The following is a 21,836-nucleotide window of genomic DNA, read 5'->3' on the forward strand; positions in this document are numbered from 1 at the left end:
TATTTTAAAACCACCCCACCAGATTTTAAGTTCCAAGAGAGTAAGGACAACATGTCCCAAATTGTGTATTTCCTCCAAGGCCTAGAAAGGGGCCATGCATATAGCAGGGTTTAAATATATTTTGTTGATTGACTTAAATTGTTTTATCTGTAGTATGTGTGAGGAGGGGATATTAGGTAAAGTATAGCTATTTCCACACTAAGTGGGGGTCTAATTGAAAGGAGTGATATGCTGATATAGGCAGGGTCATGAAATCAATAGTTTTAGTAATCTATAAGTGGCTATGTCCTTAAGCAACTAGCTGTGTATTCATCCAAAAAAAAATGGGACTAATAATACCTGTCCTATATTCCCCATAGTGTTCTTGTGATAGCCAAATGAAGAATCCAGGTGAAAGCATTTGGGAAAGTAAAAACTGACATTTCTATAATGCTATTCCCATTTATCAATACACTTTATATATTCAATTCACTTATTATTATACCATTTTACCAGATGTGAAAAACAAAGGCTACATAGCTGCTAAGATTTAGAGGCAAGATGAAAATCTCTTATTTAGCAATTCTCTTAACATTTGTATCAATGAAGAAAGTCCTTTTTGTCCTCTTGAGCTATCAAAAGCAACATCATGAAACAGGGTCTCTTCAAAAATTCATGAAATATCAGTTAAACCAACTTTTTGACATATGGTCTAATATCAAAATTCAGATTTTGGCATCTCCCATGTAAGTGTCCCATCCTAAGTGATCTTGGCATGTACCAAATCCTGTTACATAGAGAGTCTCTTTTTTATTGAGCCCTAATAAATGTTTATTGATACATTAAAATAAAAATAAACATATTATTTCTCATTAGTTTTTTACTAACACCATATGACTTAATAATTTAGTGGAAAATTAGTTGGAAACAGCTTTCAAACCTTTCCTATTAACTCATCTTTTCATATACTTCAAATTTATACTGAATGCTTTTTTCTTCCTGAATAATCAGTAAGAACACCTGGATATTCTGGAGAGACAGTTTGTATTCTTTGGATCAATTTCTGGAAAAAAAATAGAGTGTCTCTTAAAGATACAATAGCAGCATCTATCATTTCTATAGGAAAAACTATTGGAAGCTGGTATTCACAATTTTATAAATGATGTTCAATATTTGAAAGAAAGGATTACTAATTTTGGCCTTTAAGAACTGTCTAAATTGGCAAAGATGAAGTCTGGGAGAAGTAAGGGAAACCATTTTTTTGGATAATTTAAAGAAAAAAAACTTCTTTCACTTGAAATATCCAGTAAATAAGGGATAATTATTCAATTGACTTTTTCCATTTAGTGAGTTTTGCGCATTCAGACATACATCTCAGCAGCACATGGAACTGAAAGGTAAATTCTTAGTTATTTCTTAGGATTTTTTAGAAAAATAGATTTAATTTGAAGATTTAGTGCTATACCAATCAAATGATCAAGGGGGATGAACCTAGGACAAAATAATAACAAAATTCATTCAGAGAAACAAAATTTTTAAAATCTTAAAGGCACTCACAAAAAGTAAAAGCAAGAATGGAGGAGAAAACCAGAGAGGAGAAAGATAGGTAAAGATTCTAATCATATCCTGGAGAGCAATTGGAATTTATACTAATATTATAACCAAATGTCCATCTTCTTTGATTAACAGTTAACATTTATATAGTTGCCTTTTAAAGTTTACAAATTTGCTTTACAACTATTATCTCATATGAATTTCACAATAATCCTCTCTGGTGGTTGCTATTATTATCTCTATTTTGCAGATGAGGAAAGTGAAACTGATAGAGGATAAGTGATTTACTCAGGTGTCATAGAACTAGTAAGTGCCTGGGGCAGAATTAGAACTCAGATCTTTCTGACTCTGAGTTCTGTACACTATGTATTGTACCACCCTAGCTGCCTTTGATACAGAGATCCTGTTGTAACATCTACCTCAGGAGATTAAAGACAGAAATAAAAGATCCAATATGTATAAAAAATACATAAGTGTATTTTCCATATATTCTTTATGCTTTGGTTTGTTTTAATGAACATTTTTTTCTCTTCCATTTAAAAGTTTTATTACTGTTCACTGGCTCAGTCAGGAGAGAGCATATATTTGGAAACTGATGTAAAAATAAACAAAATTTTATCAAGAAAAAGAAACCAGCAATTATGTAAAGATTTCTATTAAGTACAATTTGAATTTTCTTAGAAACCATGTTTAAAGTGCCCTGATCTTGATTTTTTTATCTTGTTTTATGCTTTTTCATGTTGACACATGGGTATCATTATAGAGCTTTTCATAAATTTAATGACAAAAATTAATATTATGTGGGTAATGGGGAGAAATTATCCTATATCTCATTTTGAGAAAGCAACATTATCCTAATAATGGCAATATTCAACTCAAGAGGTGATGGCTTATGGCTCCCTGGTAGCTAGCCTTGGTGCTCCTCTCCCAACTATTGTGGTAGCATCATCGTCCTTCCCTCTTGCAACTCCAGGTTTACAATCTTACAGTCCCTGGAAGAGAAACAATGTTATCTACATAGTAGAATAGAGGAAATCTTCCTATCCAGAGCCAATAATGGTTCTATCTACACAGAAGAAAATTGTGTAGATCTTTGGGCAATTTTCCAGTCTCTTGGTTTCAGATGTTAGTTAACAAACTGAATTGTTGCTAGCCTAACTTTTTACTTTGTGATGCCTCGAAGTCCCTTTTAAAAGACTGTGTTAAAATGAGTGGGATTATTTCCCATCTGGGAATTATATAGTAAGGCTTCAAAACTGAATAAAATTATTTAGGCCTGTTCATTTTGGATAGTAGCAAAAGGCAAAACCTCATGTAAAATGAATTCAAACTCTTTGCTTTTTTGTGGTTCTGGAAATCTGGAAATGTGATTGTTAAACTGGTTAACAGGACATCCATGGCGCCATAATAGCCCCATAAATATCTCCTAGCCAGAGCTGGGTGTCTTACAAAGCTCTCTTTGAAGTCCTCAAGCAAGATTTGTGCACGTGGAGAAGGTATGTGACTTGTTATTGTCATTATTTGCTATAGCTTTAGAAGCTTTTAAGTAACACTATATTTATCAGATTTTTTTAAAAGCAATTTTAGTTTCATCTTGCATTTCTTCTTCTGAAGCCTGAACCTATAAATGAACTCTTCTTTGTAGTTGATCTACTACAGTAGTTCCCACATTTTTCTGCCAAGGGCCTCCTTTGGAATCTGATTTAGTGAGTAATACAACATTTATAGCCTAGGAGATCAGAACACCTGGAAGGGAGCCCAGAATTTTCTAATCTCCTGGGGACCCTCTAGAATAGGCCGGAATGGACATCACTGAATGGCTTGACCTGTGGTAAGCCTCCTCTTAATACCCAATTCCTTGAGTCTACCCTGTTCTACAACTGCAGCCTTGGGAGTAGAGTTCTCACCACTATATACAGCATTTGTTTTGTTAACACTTGATTTGGTTTAATGTAGAAATCCAATGTCCACCTAAATGGTTCACAGCTCATGAGATGGAAATAACTCTGGAGCATTACAAAACTAGTTACATGGCTTAATACAAGTTAGAATCATTGCTTCTACATCTTCAAGCTCTAATTCTCTTCAGCAATTATTACCAATACTCCTCCATTCTCACCAACTCTGTAGCTATTCAAACTACCAATTTCTCTTCTTCTGTGTAAAGGGGGCAATCCCCTTAAGGAGGTAGATATTACAAATAGTGTATGCAATAGGAAAAGGAAAACAGGAAAATGTTCATTTAAATCTTTGGAAGTCTTTTCTCAGATGATTCTTGGGATGTCATCTGGTTGTAGCTCTGGATTCTGGCTCTGGATTTTGGGCATGGTCTCAGGTGTGGTTGCAGAAAAGTCTCTCAGGTGTTTCAGATGCTGATGATCAGCTAGAAAGTCTCCTCAGCTGGAAAATTTCTACAAAACTGATCTTACTAGCAACCTTTAAACAGCTTAGCCAATAACCAAATCAACAATGAGAGTTCTCAAAAACAAATGTCTAAAGGAAATTCAAAATCTCTTAGAGATTGTAACTATTATGTATTGTCCAGTTTGTTATATATGAACCAGATAAATAAAGACAACAATGGAAACTTAAAAAAAAAACACCTTAATATCACTGTAAACCCCCCTATAGAGAATAAATTGGGAAGATGTAATATAAATTTGTGAGATTCATTTTCAATTATAATAACTTCTAACAAAAGTTGGATGCCTCCTTAAGTTACTTGCAAGACAGTCCATAAGTTACTCTGGTATACCCTTCTTTAATACAGGGCTAAGACAATTGAGATATTAATTAAGAATAGAATTTATATCTTGATTTCATCACTTTTTGCCAATCATGTGCCTAATTATCCTCAGCCAGTATAGTAAAGAATCTAATATAACTGGTAAGAGATGTCAAGACCAAATTCAACATCGTGTTCATCATGACACAAGAGATAATCAGGGGTTACTATAAAAGAACAGAGAAGTTAAGAGAAATGAGTGTTGCCAAATCTTGTGGCTCTGCAGTTGGCCAATCTAGTATGTTGAGGGAAACTGAGTTAGGCTTAATCAGATGCATGGGATTGAGACATTCCATGGTATCATGCATGTAGGAGGGGGGATCAAAATCAGGCATAGAATGAGATGAATCTAGCCCGGCTGTCTGGTGCCATGTGGGAGGGAGGGGAGAATTAAACCAAGAGAATCCCACGTTAGTCTTTTTTTGTCAATTCTCTTCTCTCTTTCAATTCCCCTTTACATTGTTAGCTATCATAGAACCCTTTATAAGTACCTGTAATGCTATTACTTCATTTAAGGAAACTATGTTTCTTAACAAAGCGGGGGGGGGCGGTTGGTGGAGAGAAAATAATGGGTTTTGAAACACCCAGAGGCTCCTGTTCAAGGGGGATATATTAATATTGATTGGATTGACTTTGCTGATTGACTCACTTGAAGTTGACTTGATTGAAACCACACCTACCTGAGAGCCTGGCCCTCAGGGGGTGGGTTCTCTGACCTGGGCATGTTTTGTTCATGGACTACCCTCAAATCCAGTGATGCTATTCAATTGCTTGGAGGCAGTGTGTAAGGGCCTCTTGTCTGGACCCAGAGGTGTAGCTTCCTTTACTCAAAGGCACAGGAACTTCCTCTTTTTGGCCTGAGACTCCGAGGTAGTGAGGGCTCCTTGTTCTGACTCTATCTAATCCTAGGTAATGTAGGGCTTCTGAACTTTCTGAACCTCCACAAGTTCTCTCTTATAATATACTAATATACTTTAAATATATACTAATATACTTTAATAAATGCTTAATGCCCAAAACTGGTGCTAAAGCTTCTAATTTATAAGTAACATGCATTCCAGAGAATGACTAAACTAATACACATTTCCACCAATGATATATTTAATATGCCTATCCACACCTTTTCAACATTGACTCTTCCCATTTTGGATCATGTTGGCTAATTTGCTGGGCACTGTGTGAAAACCCAGAGTTGTTTTATTTGCATTCTATTATTTTCAGAGTTCTGGGTCAACTTTAATGTAGTTCTTAATAGTTTTGTACATGCAATTTTTCACTGAAAACTGTTTGTTTATATTCTTTGACAGCTTATCCTCTGAGTAATGACTTTTGGTGGTATATGTTTGTATATATATCTTGATATCAGGACAAGGTGATATTTTAATGAGTGAGAAAGGAACTGTTTCTTTGAACATAAACGTCATACTTTTCAAAAGAGTGGTTTTAAACAGTCCCTTCATTATGTGATTTTGGTTACCAAAAATGATGTGTAACCTATAAAAATGTTTATCTTCAATACTTTCAAATTTTCAAGATGGAATTTTCAAATCTGTTTAGAAGTCCCAAAGGAAGAGTTTCTATGGGTTTTAAACATTATATTACAAAATATGAAAAATGGACTTGTTTGTTAAAAAAATTGATTGATATCAGGAAGACAGAATTCACTAGTTGAATTTCAAACAAAACTTTAGCATAATTGGTGGGGATGGGATTTTAAAATAAGTATCATTTAAAGAATTTTTTTAAAAACTAATTTTTTTTAAATTTTATTTGTGATATATAATTAAAATTGTACATATATCAAACATAGATATATACACACATATATGGACACATATACTGTGTATTTTCTGTTATTATATTCAGAAATACCTAGATATATTCTCGTACATATACTTAGTATTTTAAATCTTCTCCTCTTCCTTTGTTTTTTTTTTTAATAACAGGCAGTTGTTGTTGTTGTTATTGTTTGGTGGGCAGGGCAATGGGGGTTAAGTGACTTGCCCAGAGTCACACAGCTAGTAAGTGTCCAGTGTCTGAGGCTGGATTTGAATTCAGGTACTCCTGATCCAGGGCCAGTGCTTTATCCACTGCACCACCTAGCCATCCCCTGATGTTTTTTTTAATACAGGTAAATATACTGTTTTATAAATAACATATACATATCAATTTTATATGAATAATATATATGACAAATTTTTAAAATATAATTAATATGTAAATAAAGACCTAAATACCTCATATATGAACAACATATATTATGTGTGTATATTAATTTTATATATATTTCATATATATGTACATACATATCCTGTACCCTTCCCAGCACATCCCTCCCTCACCTCTTTTTTTTTTCAGGCTAAACATTTTTATTTATATTTTTCTGTTCCAATCTCTATCCCTCCTTCCCTTCCTCCCTTCTCCCCTTCCAGAGGCAGCAAACAATCCATATAAGTTATACCTATATTATCATTGCAAAACATCACAATATTTGTCACTTAACAAAAGAATGTGAAAAATATCATGCTTCAATATATTCCATCAATATCAGTTCTTTCTTTGGAGGTAGATAGTATGTTTCATCAATATCTTTTGGGATTGTCTTAGATTATTGTATTGTTGAGAAAAGTCAAGTCATTCACAGTTCTTCATCAAAAAATATTGCAGTCTCTCTGTATAGTGTTTTCTTGGTTCATCATTTCATACATATCTTTCCAAGCTTTTTTAAAGTCATCCTTTTGGTGGCTAAAAATTGGAAATCAAAGGAATGTCCATGAAATAGGGAATGGCTAAACAAATTGTGGTATATCATGGTAATGAAATATTACTGTGCAGTAAAAAAAAAAACCCTTAATTTAAAATGAAAAAAATGAGTATCATGATTTACAAAAGCACAGCTATTAATGTACTTATTCCATTTAGAGCTACATAGCTTGTGACATATCTTTTTTCAGCAAATATAATCATTAAAAACAAGTATAAAAATAAAATAAACTTAGACCCACATAAATGTGTGTATATCATTTATTTATTTATTATTATTATTATTTTTTTTTTTAGTGAGGCAATTGGGGTTAAGTGACTTGCCCAGGGTCACACAGCTAGTAAGTGTTGTGTCTGAGGCCAGATTTGAACTCAGGTACTCCTGACTCCAGGGCCGGTGCTCTAGCCACTGAGCCACCTAGCCGCCCCTCATTTATTAAAAAGATATACATATGTAACAGGAATAAAATGGCCTATAGGGACTCTTCCTAGTTCTAGTTCACAGCATGGAACCTTTGGGGGTGGCCTATTTTTAGTCATGTACAGGGGCTTATAATATATGATGAAGAGTTTTCTAATTGGCTGCTGAGCTGGAAGAATAGATGATTTGGGGTGTATATAAAGCAAGCTACTGTACTTTCTAATTTCCTTTTTCTTTCTAGCTGTGAACATGAGGACTGCAAAGAGCTGCATCCTAAGAATAAGGGTCGGGTAAAGACTCATTTCCCTTGTCTTCTACCAAGCCTTCAAGCATTCTGCGGCTCAAGGCCAGGGCTCCCTCTTTTATGCTTATTCTTTCCTGGTCTTAGGTCAATGAGTATACATACCATGGTAAATATGTTCAGGCCTCGAAGAGACCTTTGGAATTCTGAAAAGTCAGGAAGATCTGGGAGGCCTGAGAGTTTGACAGTATCTACAATGTCATTAGACTGTCTGGCTATTGATACAGTGGTAAAATGAGTGGACTAAAGGCAATGGAAGTAAATATCTGCATTAGAGAAAGCAGCTACCTGAAAGAGATTGCCCCAGTTTAGATTAGCAGCCTTGTAGTAGAATTTAATCTGTCACAAGCTAAAATGAGATACAAAATAGTTTATTGTTAATTAACTTCAAATACTTACCTTTCAAAGTATTTTATATCCTTGTGAGGTTTAAGTATTGAACTTCCAGTAATATGATGGAATTTCACTGTTACAGTAAGTTACTGAATGTTGTTTGTCATTATGTTAATGAGATCTTTGTGAGTCTTCCCATGTTTTGCATTTCAATGTAGAAGAAATTACTTATCCCATACCTAATACATATCATGCTTTGGGTGCCTCTTTTCCTTTCCCCTTTGCAGATGCTAAAACATGGCCAAAACCTTTGCCAAAATCAGTATTGTCCCCAGTTTTTATTTTAACATTTACATGAGTATAAGAAGATGGAACCTGTTCCTCTTAATTTGAAGTCAAATTTCCCAGGAATGAACCTAAGACAAACACCAGTGGATGGGTGCAGAATAGGAAGTGGTTCAAATCAAGTCTCTGGGAGTCCCAACTAAACAGTACTTTATTTTTTTTTAAATAAACATTTTTATTTAAAGTTTGAGTTCTAAATTTTATCCCTCCCTTCACTTCTCTCCTTTTTTCCCTCCCTGCGATGGTAAGCAATCAGAATACAGGTTATACATGTATAATTACGTAAAACATTACCACATTAGTCATTTTCTATAAGAAAACTTGAATAAAAGAAAGAAGAAAGTAAAAAACTATCATGTGTTCAATAAAATATCAGTTCTTTTCTTTGGTGGTGGGTAGTATGCTTTATTATTTGTCCTTTGGGATTATTTTGGATCATTGTATTGCTGAGAATAGTAAAGCTTTCACAGTTCTTTATTGAACAATATTGCTGTCACTGTGCACAACATTCTCCTGGTCCTGCTCACTTCACTATACATCAGTTCATATAAGTCTTTCAGACCTTTCTGAAATCATCCAGCTTGTCATTTCTTAAAATACAATGATATTCCATTATAATCTTATACAACAGCTTGTTTAGCCATTCCCCATTGATGGGCATTCCTTTGATCTCCAATTATTAGTCACCACAAAAAGAGCAGCTATAATATTTTTTGCACAAATAGATTCTTTTCCTATTTTGGCAATATCTTTGGGATATAAACCTAGCAGAGGCATTGCTGGATCAAAGGGTTTTATAGGGCCCAGTTTTATAGCCCTTTGGGAAGAGTTCCAAATTGTTCTCCAGAATGTTTGGATCAGTTCACAACTCTACCAACAGAGAATTACCATCCCAGTTTTCCCACATTCCCTCCAACATCTAATATTTTCCTTTAAAAAAAAAATATTTGCCACTCTGATAGGTTTGAGGTGGTATCTCAGAGTTTTTTTTAATTTGCATTTCTCTGATCAATAGTGATTTAGAGCATTTTTATATGACTATAGATAGCTTTGATTTCTGTGTCTTGAAAATCGTCTTGCCTGTTCACATCCTTTGAACATTTATCAACTGGGAAATGACTTGTATTTTTATAAATTGGACTCAGTTTTCTATATATTTGAGAAATGAAGCCTTTCTCAGTGATGCTTGTTGCAAAAATTCTTTTCCAGTTTTCTGCTTTTCTTATAATTTTGGTTCTCTTGGTTTTGATTATGCAAAAGCTTTTTCATTTTATATAATAAAAATTACCTATTTTATATTTTGTAATGCTCTCTATGTCTTTAGTGCTAAGTTCTTACCCACCCATAAATCTTACAGATAAACTATTCCATGCTTATGGTATCATCCTTTATGTGTAAATCATGTACCCATTTTGACCTTATATTGGTATGTGGTGTAAGATGTTGGTCTATATCTAGTTTCTGCCATACTGTTTTCCAGTTTTCCAAGAAGTTTTTGACAAATAATGACTTTTTGTTCCAAAAGCTCAAATCTTTGGCCTTATCATATACTACATTACTATAGTGAGTTACTACAGTGTAATTATTACCTATTCTATTCTGCTGATCTACCACTCTATTTCTTATCCAGTGCCAGATTGTTTTGGTAATTACCCCTTTATAATAGTTTGTGATCTGGTACTGCTAGACCACCTTCTTTGCATTTTTATTTATCCCCTTGATATTCTTGAACTTTTGTTCTTCCAAATGAATTTTCTTATTACTTTTTCTACCTCTATAAAATATTTTTTGCTACTTTTATTGATATGGCACTAAATAAATAAATTTAAGTAGGATTGCCATTTTTATTATATTGGCTTGGCTTACCCATGAGCTACCACACATCAGTAGTTACCAGTTGGATGTCATAAGCCAATTCTTGTATCTTGGCTCTATTGTCAGTGACTATTTGTCACTTGATTCTGAGATCAATCAGAGGATTGGGAAAGCTACTTCAAGCATGTCTAAGCTTGCCAAGCGTGTCTTGGCAAACAGTAAACTGACAAGACAAACCGAATTTGCCATCTATAGAGCATGCGCCCTGAGTACCTTACTGAATGGCATCGAAACATGGACTACATACACTAGACAAGAGAAGAAGCTTAACAGCTTCCACATTCACTGGCTTCAGTGCATCCTTGACATATCTTGGTCAGATAGGATCACCAAACACAGAAATGCTCCAGCGTGCAGCTTCCAAGCATCTACATGCTACTGAAACAAAGACGGCTGCACTGGCTCGGTCATGTGTACTGCATGCAAGAAGGGCTCATTCCTAAACACCTACTCTATGGCAAGTTAGCCTCAGGCCAAAGACCTGCTGGACGCCCCCAGCTTCGCTACAGAGATATATGCAAGTGAGACTTGAGGGCTCTGGGAATAGACATCGGCAGCTGGGAGGAGATGGCCAAGGACTGTGCCTGATGGAGTTTAGTACTCAGGAGCAGTTTGTGTGCAGTTGAGATGGGCCTCCAAGCTCGAGAGGAAGAAAAACGAATGAGACACAGGAACCAACGGGCAACAGAGAGCACCATTTTCCAATGTCCTTGTTGCTGCAGGAGCTACGGCTCCCATATTGGATTGTACAGCCACACTGTGGCCTGTGGCTCTTCAAGGCACTGATCCATGGTTATCCGTGACTGGTGGAAGGCTACTACCCATGAGCAATTGATATTTTTCCAATTGTTTAGATCTGACTTTCTTTGTGTGAATAGTGTTTTATAGTTGTGTTCACATAGTCTATGGATTTGTCTTGGCAGGTAGACTATCAAGTATTTTATATTGTCTATAGTTATTTTAAATGAGATTTCTCTTTCAATCTGTTGCTGCTGGACTTTCTTGGTAATAAATAGAAATGCTGATGATTTATGTGGGTTTATTTTGTATCTTGAAACTTTGCTAAATTTGTTAATAATTTCAAGTACTTTTTTAGTTGATTCTCTAGGATTGTCTAACTATGTCATCAAATCATCTGCAAAGAATGATACTTTTGTTTCCTCATTGCCTATTCTAAGTCCTTCAGTTTCTTTTTCTTCTCTTATTTCTATAGCTAATATTTCTAGTACTGTACTAAAAAATAGAGGTGATAACGGACATCCTTCCTTCACCACTAATTGTACTTGGAAGGTTTCTAGCTTATCCACATTACAGATAATGCTTGCTGATGGATTTAGATAAATATTACTTATCATTTTAAGGTAAGGACCATTTATTTCTATGCTCTCTACTGTTTTTAGTAGGAGTAGGTGCTGTATTTTGTCAAAGGCTTTTTCTGCATTTATTGAGATAATCATATCATTTCAAAATTATTGATATGGTCAATTATGCTGATAGTTTTCCTAATATTAAACCAGCCCTGAATTCCTGGTTAAATTTCACCTGGTCATCCCACCTGATATATTGCTATAATCTCTTTGCTAGTATTTTATTTAATTTTTTTGCATAAATACTCATTAGGAAAATTGATTTATAATTTTCTCTCTCTGTTTTGGCTCCCCCCTAGTTTGGGTATCAGAACCATATTTGGCTATAAAAGGAATTTTGTAGCACTCCATCTTCACCTAGTTTTCCAAATAGTTTATTTAGTATTGTGATTAATTGTTCTTTAAAAGTTTGGCTTGTGAATCCATCTGATCCTAGGGATTTTTTCTTAGGAAGTTCATTGATGACTTGTTCAATTTCTTTTTTTTTTTTAAATAGGGTTAAGTATTTTGTTTCTTGTTTGTTTTTTTTCACAAAACCAGCTTCTAGTTAGTTCAATGGTTTTGTTATTTTTAATTTTATTGATCTCTCCATTGATTTTCAGGATTTCCAATTTTATGTTTAATTGGGAATTTAAAATTTGTTCATTTTCTAGGGTATTTCTTTTTAGTTGCATGACCAATTAATTTATTTGCCTTTTCTCTATTTTATTGATGTAAGAAGTTAGGGATTTAAATTCTCCCCTAGGTATCACTTTGGATAGTATCCCATAAATTTTGATATGTTGTCTCATTTTTGTCATTTTCTTTAATGAAATTATTGATTGTTTCTATGATTTGTTCTTTTACTAATATGCTTTTTTAGGATCAGGTTATTTAATTTCCAATTAATATTTTATCTCTCAGTTGTTAATTTTTGAGTATAATTTTATTGCATTATGATTTTTTTTTTGCTGGGCAATGGGGGTTAAGTGACTTGCCCAGGGTCACACAGCTAGTAAGTGTCAAGTGTCTGAGGCCAGATATGAACCCGGGTACTCCTGAATCCAAGGCCGGTGCTTTATCCACTACACCACCTAGCTGCCCCGCATTATGATTTTTAAAGCATGTGTTTACTAATTCTACTTTTCTGCATTTGGTTGTGAGGTTTTTATGTCCTAATACATGGTCAATTTTTGTGTAGGTGCCATGTATTCCTGAGAAAAAATTCCCATTCAACTTTCTCCAGAAATCTATCATATCTAACTTTTCCAGAATTTTATTCACTTCCTTAAGTTCTTTCTTGTTTATTTTTTTATTATATTTGTCCAATTATGAGAGGGGAAGTTTAAAGTCCCCCACTAGTATAGTTTTGTTGTCGATTTCTTCCTGTAACTCATTCAATTACTCCTTCAAAAATTTAGATGCTATACCATTTGGTGCATATATGTTAAGTATTGATAGGACTTCATTGTGTATGGTACCTTTCAGCAAGATAGAGTTTGTTCTTTTTTAGATGTCTATTGGGAGTGTATACTAAATATATGTGTGTGTGTGTATGTGTGTGTGTGTGTGTGCGCGCGTGCGCGTGCGCGAGCGTATGCTGATAAGTATGTGTGATAAAAAAAGTTTCTTTCCCATTCCCATAAGCATAACAATACCAGAGACCAGTTACCCTTTAATACCTCATGTACTATAGCTGACAGTTGGTTGAAACCTAAAACCTCTTTTAGGAGAGTTTGGGGTTTCATACTTATGATTTCATTAGTGGAATATACTCCCACTGAGGAAACTCCCTCTAATAACATGGATTGGGAACTTTGTCATAATCAATATCTTAGAGAATTAGTATTAATAATGAATTGTACAACAAATCAGAGAAAGGACTCAGATGTTCAAGGCCAGTTCACTTACTTTGTCATGCTTCCTCATATGGGGAGAAAGTATGGGTGTCCTTAGGATTCCTCTGTAAAGAATTACACTCTCTCGCAAGTCCTATTTAGGAATAAAAGAACAGGTTTATTGGGGTACAAGAGAAACTGGCTGTGAGGAAGGTTTTGGAGAAACAAAATGCTTTCCTTCCTGACTAGCTTGGGGAGCGCCCTTTTATAGGGTTCAGATGGCATGGGTAAGAATGTCCCTTGTTGAGTGATAGGCTTGGGGTACTCTGGTGGTAGGCTGAGGTAGGTGATGATCTGTCCTGAACAATCTGGTGATGGGTGTTAACTCCATCCTGGTGGATCTGAGCAGTCTGCTGGTGGGCGGTCCCAGGTGGTCTTCTCCTGATGTAGTCACTCCCAACAGGATTACCTCATTAAGGTGCTCAGGAGGACTGGAATTCAGGGTGGTGGTCCTGGAACATGCTTAGTTCGATCTGGTACTGTTTATCTCTTTTGGGTGTGTATGTCCTTGACTGAGCTCAAGGAGAGGCCTACTTGATTTCAAGGGAAAACTCCTAAGGTTTCAAGGAAAAAGTTCCTTGATCTCCCCAGACAACTTTTGGGGTAACCAGGGCCCATAATCCTCCCATAACATTCCTATCAAAGACCTCATGTCGGAGAAAATAATACTGAATATGATATCCATATGAGTATCCCAAATCAAAATATGACCTCTAAATATTTATAACATCAAGAATATTCAAGGTACATTTTTTAGAATAGTAAGAGAACAAGTATATATAACTCTAATCCAATGAGAGTTGTATATGGAGAAAGACAGAATAAGAAATGGGAGAATGAAATGCTTCTTAGTAAATCAAACACTCACTTTTGAAATTGTCCTAATAATTGCTTGATGGACTTGTTTATCACAGAACTAGGTACATGGGTATGTTAGCTAGTTGTGTAGCTATATAATTACTCAAGGATAAAAATCATGAGAAAAATATAATATTAAGGAGTATTGGTAAAAAAAAAAAAAGTTAGCCCAAGTTGAAGTTAGTGTTTTAGGTAAGAGAAATATGTCACTAAGAAAAAGCCATCTGCTAAAGAAGCCATCTACTTGGCTTCCCACCCCCACCCCCCCACCCCCCCACCCCCCCACCCCCCCACCCCCCCGGGTTTTGGAGTGAGCAATTACAGAAACTATGTGGTGGTAATTTTCTGAAAGTTAAGGCTCCTTGGCTTCCCACAATCAGATACCTTCTGAACTTTCTGGCCTTATGTCATATTCCTCTTTCCTCTGAGCATTTTATGCTCCAGATACACAGGGTTACTCTCAGCCTCCTAGCTGGAGGAAGTGGCCCCCAAAAGTGAACGTAAGGGAAGATGAGGGTTATGAGAGGTGAAGAAGAGGAAAAGGTACCTTCTAGGAATGAGGGGGAAAGGTTTATACAAATTCACTGAGGCAGGAAATGGAGGATTAAGCTTTGGAGAAGCTATTAGTCTTATTTGTATGTAATGTAGACTTAATGAAGAAGAGGAGTATGAAGGAAGGGAAGCTGGGACCCAGGCTTGGAAGATCCTTCAATGTCAGGTTATTGAAAAATTTGCTGCAAGATGTGGGGAGGGGGGGTACTAGGGTTTTTTAGCAAGGAAATAATATGTTCAGATCTTGAGTAAATTATTTTAACATCTGTATTGTTATGGGGGAAATGGGGTACAGGTTTGGGTTAGGGGTTGGGGTTCTTAGGAATTCCTCTTTAAAGAATTACACCCTCTTGCACACAAAAGCAGTTAGAATAAGGTGGTAGTTTATTTAGGGGCAAGGGAAGGGAAGGGGGTGGGAGGGAAACCATGAAAGAAATCCTTGGACTTCTCATGGGGAGATAGCACAAAGCACGTGGCTCAGAGGTACCAATCTCCTCGAGCAGGAGAATGGCAGGTACTTTTATAGAGGACTGATGGGGGGAAGGGAGGGACCATTTGACTGTGGAAAGTTCCTTTAGTGAGGGCGGACCATCCCCCACTGGTGGTAGCTGGGGGAACTGGGTGAGGGGTGGCTATGGATCCCTCTTCAGGACACAAAGACCGAAGCCACACCCAAATTTATCTCCCCAGGGTAAGTGAGACCAGAATGAAGGGTAAGAATCCGAAGCTAGCTCAGTCTGATTTGGTTCCATTTATCTCTATAGGCGTTATCTGTCCTCTGGTTTAGTTTCTCAAGGAGAAGATTCCTTGATGTGCCCCAGAGAACTTCTGGGGTGCTCTGCACCCCATGACAGTATGGAGGGTGGACTGGAGAGATGAGAGGTTCAAAATAGGAAGACCAATTAGGAAATTTATAATAGTCCCAGTGAGAAGTGATGAGGGTCTACTGAATTATAGGGGGAAGATGTGAGAAATTTCATGAATGTAAAACCAATAGAATTTGACAACTGACTGAATATGAAAGCTGACTTCTACTTTATACAATGCAAGTAAAGCATTTTAAACCACTAGGATTTTCTAATTCACTGTTAAGAATTCTTAATTGAGACCGGCTTACTCTAGGGACTTCATAGAGATGTTGGAGCTAAATGTCTAGGTACAGAGTTACCTCTCTCCCTCTCTCTCTCTCTCTCTCTCTCTCAAAGGCATTTATGAAGTGCCTACTTTTTCCAAGGTGCTATGCTAGGCATTGGGGATACAAATATAGAGGATGAAATAATCCATATTCTCAAGGAATTTAAAATCTACGTATCTGTGAGAAATGGGTAGTTGTCTCCTTTCAATGTGGATTTAACAGTCAGTCATACTCCCCCTGAGCTGTTTGTAGGAAAAAGGTCTCAGATCCCCTCTTTCCCCTCAGGTTAGCAAGGTCACATGGTTCAAGGAGCCCTGGTCTCAATAAGGTCGCTCCAGAGTTGTGTCCATATAAGGTCCATCCTGAGTTATGCCCATACAAGGAAGAGGGGTGGGAATACTGCGTTCTGATTAGCTAGTTTTCTCGCATAGATTTTAACCCCATCAGTGATGAAAAAGGGGAAGGTCCATTCCCGTTAGGGACTAGGGTTTAAAACAGGGCCTGTGAGTCCCCTTTCTGGGCACCCACTAGCTGCACACTAGGGTGTCTCCTTCTCACGAGAAGAAAATAAAGCCTTTATCACTTTGCTGCTGGGTTCCTGAGAATTATTGAGAAGAGGATGGATTTTTCCCTCACAGTATCAAACTATTTTTTTCCCTCCTGCCAGGGCAAAAATCCCGTGCTTCAAAAGGTTCCTGTGATTAGTCTCCTTATAATAAAACTTATCAGTTGATGTACTAAGGTCTTATTTTTTAAAGATAGACTCTTTAAAGGGATAGCACCACCTTTGTGTTCTAGCCTGGGTATTCAATAGACTAGCAAATTAGCATAGTTAAGTCTTTGTTTAATTTTCTCTTTACTTTTCCAATAAAAGGAAAAAAAACAACACCTGACTTCCTGCTCCGGCGAATGGAGTGTTCCATTTCATTTTACTCATGCAAAAGGAGTTTTCTTTCATGTACTAACATCACCACCTGCTGGAATTTCAAGTTTTTGTCTCTAAAGATGGCTAAAGCCATGCAATATTTAGTAGGAATTTTGCACTGCTGATATAAGTAAAATACATGAAACTTTTAATTACACAGAACTTTCTCCAATTACCTTACATGTTTAAATAGCTACACTGATTAATCAGTAAAATTTATTAGCTGGAAACTTTCTTGCTCCCCTAATAAAAATCCTCACTGTTCCCTCGTTTGTACTTAAAATGGAAAACTGTGATCTATTAAAAATTCTCACTATTTCTCCATGGGTCAGAGAATTAGGCATTTTGTTTTAAAAGATTACTTAATTAAGCTTTTCCTCTATCTCCCTTTTCTCTCTTGTCTTCTCTGTTCTTTTTTTCTCTTTTCTACTTCTATTCTTCTCTTTCCATTCATCCCCTTTCTTCTTAAGAGATTAATTAATTTCTAAGTACTCCAAGCCTCAAAAGTTTGACTAAAATATAAAACAGAAGTTTGATTGTCTTGTTGTTTGGAAGGGAAGGAATGATGGGAGGCTAAGGGAATAAGAAAGTACTTTTAGAATTTAGAATAACCCAAGGCTAGAAAGCATTTTCTATTTTTCTGGTTCACATTTATTTTTATTTTTTGTTTCAATCCTTTAGTAAACTCAGATTTTTTTTAATGTTATTCTCTTTAAAAATAAATAAAATAAACATATTATTGTAAATATATTTTGAATTTATTTCTATTAATTTATCCATAGATATAGGGATATAGATAGATAGATAGACAGATAGATAGATCCATAATGTGAGGGATAATCAATCCTCTTCTCAATAATTCTCAGGAACTCAGCAGCAATGTGACAAAGGCTCTTTTATTTCCTTCTTGTCAGAAGGAGGCACCCTAGTGTGCAGCTAGTGGGTGCAAAGAAAGGGGGCTTGCAAGCCCTGTTTTATACCCTAGTCCCTAAGGCAAATGGACCCTCCTCTTTTTTATCATTGGTCCAATTACTCAAGGATTACTATCTACAGGCAAAAACTAGCTAATTGGAACACAGTATTCCTACCCCTCTTCCTTGTATGGGCATAACTCAGGAGTGGACCTTATACTTCCTTATATGGACACAACTCCAGAGAGGACCTTATTGAGACCAGGGCTCCTTGAACCATGTGATTTTGTTAGACTGAGGGGGGGAGGGGATCTGAGACCTTTGTCCTACAAACAGGTCAGAAGGAGTATGGTCATTGAGAGGAGACAACTACCCACTTTCTCACACATACTATCTTTTTAGTTTCTACCTCTTTATCCATTTCCATTTGTTCATTCATTTCATTTCCTTTTAAGTAGTCTTTATTTTGTTATTGTTTTTTTCTCCTGGCTCTGTTTTCATTTTCATACATCATAATATTTTCAAATTTCTTGCTGTTTTTCATTTATATAATTTAATGGCATTGTAGTATTCAACAACAGCGATATATCATAGCATATAAAGCCATTCATCAATTTTTAGAAAATTAAGTCATTTGTATCTCTTTTTTATCACAAATATGCTGTCATATTTACTTTGCTATTTTAGTTGACATTTAAAATTTTATTTTTAATTTAATTTATTTTTAATTTAATCCTGAGTTTAAATACCATGGGGAGGGAGACAGAGAAACAGACAGAGACAGAGAGATTCTGTATGATCACCATGATCTCCATTGTTTAAAAGTATAATAGTGAGTTCTACACATTAATTTCAAAACTGCTCTCCTCTGTGCTTTCTTCAGAACTCTCCTCTGTTCTTTTCTGTGAATAAAGAAATAAAGCTTTCAATTACCTGATTTTGTTTTGGCATCACTATTGTTTACTGTTTTTCCTATCTCAGCCTCTCCCCCAATTAAAACCTGAGAGAAAGAAAGAAAAATTTTAAAAAAACAAACATGGGTAATTAAACAAGACAAATTTACATAGTGGTCATGTCTAAAGATACATTCCTCTTTTATAATTTATGTCCAATGAAGTATCATTGGACTAATTCTTCTGTTCACTTCATTCTGTGTCAGTTCATACTATTCAGGATTCTCTGAAATAATCCCTTCATTTCTTATGGCACAATAATATTCTATCACATTCATATACCAAAATTTGTAAACTATTCTCAAATTGATGGGTACTTCCTTTATATTCTTGTTAGTTCTTGTCTTTCTTTTTGTTATGCCTTTTTAAAGCCCCTCTTTTGTATTAGGAAGTTAAATTTTATTTGCCATTATTTCCACCTTCTTACCTCTTCCCATTCCTTGCTTAATTTGATGGATTTTTAGATTAAACAATTTGAGTGTTTTTGTGGTTGCAGTGGGGGGTAGAAAGGGATGGGTGTTCAACACTACTTTTCTAGTTCAGGTAAGAATGAGACTTATTTGACGTTTTCTCCCTATTTCCTCTATGTATATTCTTCACACAAATCCCAATTATGAGAAATAGCAAATTCTACCACATCTCCTTTCCTTCTCCTTCATACACTTGTTTATTTGTTCTTTTTATCTTCCCCTTTCTTTACCCTCTTCAAACACTCAGTACAAAACCAATGCACCCCCAGGCTTTTTTTATTTTTTTGATATTTAACTCTTAAAATCCTTCAAAGACATTAGATTTTATTTTCTTTTTTTTCCAGGGCAATGGGGGTTAAATGATTTGCCCAGGGTCACATAACTAGTGTCAAATGTCAGAGTCTGGATTTGAACTCAGGTCCTCCTGAATCAAGGGCTGGTGCTTTATCCACTGTGCCACCTAGCTGTCCCCAAGACATTAGATTTTTAAAGCAACACTTGTTTCTTCTCCTAGAATGTTAGCACTGTGTTGTTTTTTTATTGTGGCAACTGTATTTTTCTAAAATTATTGCTAGTTATATATTAATGGCTATTTATATAATAATGAGTATTGTACCTATTCTGGCAGTATTTATTATTAATTAATATTGAATATCAGTAAAAAAAAAAATGACCACATGGCAGTTTGCACAAGCTGGAGAAAGGCCCCGGAGGGCTCATGCTATCTCTCACAGATCCAGCATGTGGCCTCAAGCAGAGTTCAGAAGCCCATCACTACCAACTCTGTCCTAAGAGGAAAGATAGCAGCAAGAGACAGCATTCTAAGCCAAAAAGTCCAAGCCAAGATGATGCCAACCTCTCGACCCTCATGTGGTCAAGGATTTTACCTCTTTTGATTGAGGTGGGTCATTATACAGTGATCAAAGCTAATTAGATATCATCATTCAGTTCCATTGGTTGTCCTGACTTGAGGGAGGTCCAAATTAAAATGAGCTCTACCTGTTGACATAATGGCCTAATTGGAGAGACCCCTGAGGACCAAAGGGAAGTCCAGATAGGTGTGGTATAATTCCATCAGTTCACCAAGCAAGACAAAAGAGTCTATCTCTATTCCTTTTGTTCCCTTGGGCTTGTCCCAAACAGGATTAAAACTTTCTCAAGAATTGAACTTTCTGAAGGGGGTTGGGGGGAAGGAGACTAAAACTGGGTCTCTGGGTCCCCAAGAAATTAATTATTAATAATTAATAACTATTTTCTCACATTTGCATTTTAAGATTCATATTCAGTTCTGGCCTTTTCCTCAGAGATGCTAGAAAGTCCTCTCTTCCACTAAAGATCCATTAGAGGTGGAACAGTGTATACAGTGCTGGGCCTGGAGTCATGAAGACCTGAGTTATGCAGACTCAGATGCTAACTAATTGTGTGACCCTGAGCATATGACTTAATTTTTGTCTGCCTCAGTATCCTGGGGATCCTAATAGTATCTTCCTCATAGAGTTTCTGTGAAGATCAAATGAGGTATTTGTAAAGCACTCAGCACAGTGCCTTTTTCTTGTTTACTCCCTTCCCTTTTCCTATTCAGCTTTGTAGGGTAAATTTTTGTTGGTCGCATTGATTTCATTAATGCATTTATCTCCTTTAATTCATAGTGAAAATGGTCAATTTTGTATGACTCTAACTGTGATCCCATGGTACTTGAAATACTTCTTTCTGGACACTTTTAGGAGGTTTTTTCTTCCTCTTGGAAATTCTGGACTTTCACTATAATATTCCTGAGACTTTTCCTTTTGGGGTTTCATTCAGGAGATGATTGGTATTTTCTTTTTATTTTCACTTTTCCCTCTTATTCTAATAGATCTGGGAAGTTTTCATATATGATTGCTTGAAATATAGTGTGTAGACTTTTGTTTTGTTTAATCTTTCAAGAAGACTGCTGATTCTGAAAATATCTCTCTGGTCTATTTTCTAGGCCATTTTTTTTTTTGTATCAGATACCTTACATTGTCCTTTCCCCCCATCTTTTGATTTTGCCAATATTTCTTCATTTAATAAAGTTTTGTTGATGTCTTTGTTTTTATATCATCATACTTTTACCCAGGATCTCTCTCCCTCCACTTCCCAGAGAGCCATCCCACAAAATAAATATTATTTAAAAAAAAAAGAAGAGGAAAAAGCTAGAAGAAATGATGAAAACATTGAAAAAGTCTGAAAATATGTGCAATGTGCAACATGTGTATAAAGAGTTGGGGTAGGAATGATTTATCATCTCTTGAGTTATGCTTGTTCTGTATAATTTCATGATATTCACTTTTGATTATTGTGAGTACAGTCATTATTTCATTTACATTGTTATAATCATGGTATACATTGTTTTCTTGGATCTGTTTACTTTGCTCTTCATCAGTTCATGTGTATCTTTCCAGATTTCTCCA

Source organism: Dromiciops gliroides, chromosome 2 (assembly GCF_019393635.1).
Source record: "Dromiciops gliroides isolate mDroGli1 chromosome 2, mDroGli1.pri, whole genome shotgun sequence".
NCBI lineage: Eukaryota > Metazoa > Chordata > Mammalia > Microbiotheria > Microbiotheriidae > Dromiciops > Dromiciops gliroides.